This window comes from Alligator mississippiensis, chromosome 2 (genome assembly GCF_030867095.1).
Source record: "Alligator mississippiensis isolate rAllMis1 chromosome 2, rAllMis1, whole genome shotgun sequence".
Lineage (NCBI taxonomy): Eukaryota > Metazoa > Chordata > Crocodylia > Alligatoridae > Alligator > Alligator mississippiensis.
This window is the reverse complement of record NC_081825.1, coordinates 174,231,412-174,237,995: the sequence shown is the minus strand read 5'-3', so window position 1 is coordinate 174,237,995 and position 6,584 is coordinate 174,231,412. Positions and strand designations below refer to the sequence as shown.

Sequence of the window (6,584 nt, the reverse complement as noted above, 5' to 3'; positions counted from 1 at the left end):
ACATTAGGAAAAGTGCATTAATAACCCTGAGATACTCAGGTTTTAGGGGCAAAAGACAGAATGCCCCCATCTCCATTTTATTAACAATCAGCATGACCATTCTATGCACAAAACAATTGTTTATGGGTTAAGGCTTATGTGGCCAGGAATAGAATTCCTACCTGTGCATAAGTGCCCCAAATACTATGTAGATGACTTAAAAATGGCCAGATAGATGGCCACAAAGGAATAAAATGTCCCCCATTAGTGTCATAAATTGCTAAGAGGAGGTTGGGAACTGGATTACTATTCTGTCTCCCCTCTTGGCTCTCCATCTGCCCTTTAACACACCTTTCTCTGTGGCACCTGGATTAAGGACAGGCAGGAGAGCTGAGAACTTGGAAGCAGTGACTTACGTATCCCACCCAAATAGCCTACCTGGAGACTTCTTGTGCAATCTTTGACATGCTCTTTGCATGCAAGCAGCCAATCAGATTAAACATTCCACTTCATCACTTGAATATTTAATAACTATCCTATGGAAAATGTTGAGGTTTTAACCATGTATTCTAAATTTCAATAATTACCCTTTCACCCCCTCTCCCAATTCATCCTTTCAGTTGAATTAAATGAGAACTTGTTTTCTGATGTAATATCTTTTTCAGGGCATTTTTGACCTCCTTGTTTCTGAGGCTGTAGATCAGGGGATTAAGCATTGGGATTACCAGGGTATAGAACACAGCTAACAGTTTGTCCTGGTCTGCTGACTTGCTAGTTATAGGTCATACATACATAAAGAACAGTGTCCCATACAACATGGAGACAGTTGTCAGATGGGAGGCACATGTGGAGAAAGCTTTGTGCCTGCCCTTGGCAGAGCGGATCTGCAGGATGGCAAAAATAATACACAAATAGGATACAAAAATGATTAGAACAGTACTTAATCCAGCGACAGCAGCAAAGACAAAATGTACCATGTCACGGAAGTGAGAATGAGAGCAGGAGAGTTTCTGGAGTGGAGGGATGTCACAGAAAAAGTGATTGATGACATTAGGGCCACAAAAAGACACACTAAACAAAGAACCTGTGTGCACAATGGCATAGGCACAAGCACAGGAATATGACCCAATCACAAGCTGAAAACAGACTTTCCTGGACATAATGAGTGTATAAAGTAGTGGTCTGCATATAGCTACGAATCGATCATATGCCATCACAGCCAGAATCAAAACCTCAGTATTGATACAGACTGAATGAAAGAATTGTGCAATGCAGCCAGCGAATGAGATGACTTTTCTTGCAGCTAAGAAATTCATTAGTGTTTTAGGTGCAATAACAGTAGAATAAGTGAGATCTACAAAGGACAGGTTACGAAGGAAAAAATACATGGGGGTGTGTAGCTGAGACTCAATGCTGATGAGCGTGATCATGCCAAGATTTGCTACCAGGCTTAGAGTATACATCCCCAAAATCATCACAAAGAGGAGGATTTGTAGCTGGTGGTTGTCTGTGAAACCAAGGAGGATGAACTCTGTCACTTCAGTCAGATTTCCCATCACCATTTATTTCAGATGTCCTCTGTGCTACTGAGGCAGAAAAGGGAAAACCAACTCAAACAGAGACAGAAAAGATATTTTAAAATAGCACTTTTGAAGAGATGGCAAATGGGAGTGGAGCCTTGTAATGCAATTACAATTTTGCATAACCAAACCAAACTATCCTACTTTGTTGCATGACACTTGGAACTTTAAACTTCTCTTAATAAAGAATGCATGTATATCTATGCATGTATGTGTAAATGACCTCCAAGTTCTGTAATTTTGAAAGGAAATAGATGACAAAGTCAAATAAAAATACAGACACCTAAAGGTAAAACTCGTTTTCAGACCTGGAAAGCACTCTCGACTGCAAATGTAACTTCATTAATATGAGATGATATTACTTGGTATAGCTATAGTGACTTTGTCTATGAAAGGGCTGAAAGTGTACTGGACCTCTAACACATTTGTATAATTAAAAATATCAGATAGAAAACACACTTTTTCAGTACGACAAGTCTATCTATACCACAAATTTTGGACAAGTTACCTGATTAAAATGACTAAACAGAAACGTGGTTCTTGAGATTACCAAGGCAATATTTTTAAAGAGGAAGCAATCGTGAATAGAGGAGGTATAGAAAAAATAAGACAATAAATTAAAAATAGGGTTGCATGAAACTATGTCTAAGACCCTAATTCCTCCTCTAGCTTGTCACAAAAAAGAAGAACGTGAGAAACTGCATGCAGCAAGCAGGCTTGGGCAATATTGCATTTCTTGGGTAAAGGCTCCTTTCAGCAGTGTCTCTTTCAGCAGGATTACTGTGGTACCTGATTATCCTTCATTTTCTCCATTAGCTCGTTCCATTTATCTGGAGAAAGATGAGAAAAAAAGAAATAACTATGTATCCTTTTTCTCAAAGCAGAATTATTAAGCTGATTTTTTAAGGAACATCTATGCGATATGCACCTGACACGACAAGGAGATGTCTTGAAGGTAGCAAGTGAAGTCTAAACAGTATGCAGTGAGAACAACTGCTTGAAATCCAAGTACATACAGAGGTACCTGTTCTTCACCTTCAAACTAGGGATATTGTCTGAAACACAGAAGCAATATTTACCTGCACTAAAATGTCACTGTGCACCCACCCTGAAACTGAGAGACCCACTGTGAAGCAGAGAATGGTGTGCTTGGGAAGCCAGAGCTGCCCCTGCTATCACACCATCTTTGCGGATAAAGAAAGAATTTCTCTCTTCATGGATTTTGATCAGGACCATTCTACTAGCAGAAAATCTGATTTTGTAAATTTAAAATGAATATATTTCAACTAAAAATAAATGTTAAAATGCTAATAAATGTTAAAAAACCAAACATTCTCCTTAAAATGTGAGATTCCTGCAGTATTTTTAATGTTGGTGTTTTTACTATTATGACTATTTTGTATCTTTACTGCCCAAGATGTTAAGCCATGACAGTCACTGGAATGGATATAACTTAAATCAAAGTTTAGAATCTTACCTAAGATTAGAACATTACTATCATTATCATAATTTTTTTTTAGGAGTTCCCATTAATGTTGCTTTCTCAAGGACTCATAATTTTTAAATAAAGGCAATGTTTGATTTCCCCAGTGATACAAATGCACTACAAACAATTCTTATTGCACTTTCATATTCCACAGTCTTTTCAATTCCTTCTGTACCTGATGATATTTGTCAAACCTTTTTTAAGTTTTCAACGGAATGTTTTACATAAGCAAACTGTTTCTTCTTTACAAGGATAAATTGTGACCTACAACAAGTAAATCTGAGCAAAATTTTTACTTCCTTATTCTATGCAGCATTATACAAACCATGATGATGACAATGATGATGCCTGAAAAGCATTGGTAGTAGAGGAAATCAGTAAAGTTCACTTAGTTGGATCCTGAGTCGATTTAACTTAGCACAGCTCTATTAATTTGATGGAATTTGATCAGTTGAAATAAACTGGGCATATCACATGTGCATTAATGTGCTGTAATTACAATGCTTTAAGTTTAATACCTGTAATATAGGTAATGACTTAATGTGCCATAATCGGCACTATTGTGCAGTAGCACAGGCACAAATTTTTTTCATTTTTCTAGTGCTCAGTAGACAATTTTACGCTGCATTAGTGCATTAACACGTCTTTCACCATGATGCGCTAATGTGCAGTAGAATTAGTGTACTGCACTTCTAGCATCTTGTGTAGATATGCCCACTGAGGATCTAGTTCATAAGTCTTCTGGAACAACTGCACTAGGCACTAAGGATATTTTTTCATCTGCTTTCATCTACTACTACAATGTATTCAGTGAAAGAAAACCAAGATGATATAATTCAGTAAAAAAATTAACATTTTGAAACTACATTTTTTTTTCTAGCAGAAGGATATTGATTTGAAAGCTAGTTCATAATTTTTAACTTACCTTCATTTGTGTTCCATAATGTTAATATGTCTGTTGGAAGTAAGACCTCTCTTTACCATGAACTGAACTGATGTGAAGTTGAATTAGCTGTGTGGCATGTGTACTTAGTCTCTCAGCATACATGCCAAAGGAAATACATGCCAAGTCAGGGTAAAGGCAGACAAGGTTCTTTGGGTGAATCTGATATTTTTTATTAGACCAACTTAAATAGTTGGAAACATCTTTCTTAGTAAGCTTTCAGGTTTAAAAAGCCTTCATCAGGCTGTGGAAGCCTCTGCAGCTGGTCTGTGCTCTTCCTGGATGGGATGAATAGTAAAGAAGCCAGAGGCTGGGCTGGTATGTATGCAGGACAGGCAGTCAGTAAAGATGTAAATTGAGGAGTCAGTGGGTGAGAGACAGGCGGGTGCAGAGGGTGGGGATGAATGTAGCAGGTAAATAGTGGAGAGGTACCTGAGGAGTCAGATGTCAGGCAGGTTATAATGTGTCATAAATCCAATGTCTAAATTTAGCCCATGGTTTCTATCAGGTCAGGGTAAAGGAGTTAATGAACATTCCCACATGGTCTTTAGGGAGCATGAAGTAATTGGATACCAAATGTTGTTAATTTTGGAAGCTGAAATGCTGCTGCTTCTTCCTCTTTTGTCCTTCCTACATTTTATGTAGTCCAAAAATGAGAACATCTCTATAACTAAAAGCAATCCCAATATCCTCATGAAGATTATTCATGGCCATTTATTTAACAAAAGATTTCTTTCAGTTATTTTTTTATATTTAATTGATTTTAATAGATTTACTTTGCAAATAAGTAGTGTGACAGCCCAATACTGGAAACTTTTCATCCAGGTTCCAGATAGAATAGAACAGATTGCACATGACGCCAGGACTGGTGTGCATTGTAAGGGCTCTGCTGAAGTCTGCATTTGGAAGCACAAGGATAGCTGGGAGGGAGGACTGAATGGCATAGAAAGAAAAGTGACATGGGGAGCTCAGAACTAGATGATACAAAGATTCTGAGTGGAACTGCAGAGCACTGAACTAAGATACAGAAGCTATCACAGAGCTGCCTATCCATTGAATTTTAAATGTAAAGTGCGTGTGGTGGGGAGGAAATCAATGTGAGGGAAGGAGGCAAGTGGTCATGGCCAGAACTGTGGTACCTTCTCCCTTCTGACACAGTATTTATCCCAGGTCACATTCTCCATGACTTATTTGCTCCCACATATCTTCCCATTGTAACTGCCCAGTAGACCAGCTTCAGGAGGACAGCTGGAGTATACCGTGGGCAGAGTTACATCTGCATGGACCCAGCTGAGGCTGGCGGCGATCCTGAGCTGCTGCCCTTCCTGGCAACTGGTACCCCTTCCCTGGGTACAGCTGCAAGGCTTGAAGAGCCAGGAGAAAGAGGCTGTGATAGTTCGTACCACTTCTGAGATAAGATGCTCATTACCAGGGGACCTCATGCTGCCCAGCCTCAGATCAGGGGGCATGCATTCAAGAGTACCCACAGACCATGGTAAGTTGACTGGGCAGACCCTGGGCCAGGCATGCACCAGCTGAGCCCCTGATTCCCGTGCCCCATTCCCAAGCTGGGACATGCCTGACCCTGGCAGCACCTGCTGCCATGGCTCCAGACCCACTCTTCTTCCTCTTTCCTGAGCTGCTGCCAAGCCCACAGCACCTGGGCTCAGGGGGCACAAGGCTTCCACATGACTGGGATGTGGAGCTGCTGGTGCTCCTACCCTCCCTGCCAGCCCCACCCCATGGTGGCACTGTGCCCCGACCATGCCCCTGATGAGAGTGTCCCAGCAACAGCACAAGAAGCTGTTTTTATGGACTGTGGGGTACCCAACTTACTACACCATTCTGTGGCTGATACCCATGGTACCCTAGGGACACCTGCACACCTGGCATAGGACCCTGAGCTTCAACTGTGGAATGGGCAAATCTGCCCTTCCCCACAGACTCTGTCAGTGCCTGGAGGCCTACCTGTCACTGTGCTACACATCACTGCCCCCCACAGATGAAGAGGACATTGCCACTACCATCTGCACATCCCTTGGCATGTGAGAGGCCCATGCCTGCCTAGCTGTGGGGACACAGGCTGTTCAATAAAGTTTTGCACCTGGCTCCCTGCTTGTTGGGGGAAGGAGCTGGGGGGAACTCAGGGGCCAAGGGAATGCAGCTGTGCCAGTCAGGGAGCGGGGCCTAGGGCAGGAGCCGGGAAAGGGAGGACTCTTCCCCCAGTGTGGGGCTTACCACGTAGGCAAGTCTGGCATGCCCCATGGTCTGAGTCAGTCCCTACTGGTGGTGAGGGTGTGCAGCTCCCAAGAGTGTCTTGGGTCACAGGGGCATGGCACACAGCTGCCTGGATAGTGACATCCTCCCAAAAGGAGCTGCAGCTGGTGGCAGTCAGTAGTGCCATGGTTGGTTTGGCTTCATGGGTGGGGTTGAGCCTATGGAGTTGGAGGGCCAGTTGCTGGCCTGGCCTCCCAGAGCTTCTGGGTGACACTGGGGGTAGGGAGCTTGGTGGGACGGACTCGTAGCAGCACGATGGGCCCTCCCCCAGTGACACATCACGATGGGTGCTAGGCCACAGTGCAGACTTGGGGATGCA

At 42.4% G+C, this 6,584-nt stretch overlaps 1 pseudogene; it reads right to left on the bottom strand.

Annotated features, from left to right (window-relative positions):
* Positions 1 to 587: 587 nt before the first annotated feature.
* Positions 588 to 1,541, bottom strand: LOC102572460 (olfactory receptor 5AP2-like; annotated as a pseudogene).
* Between the last annotated feature and the right edge of the window lie 5,043 nt (positions 1,542 to 6,584).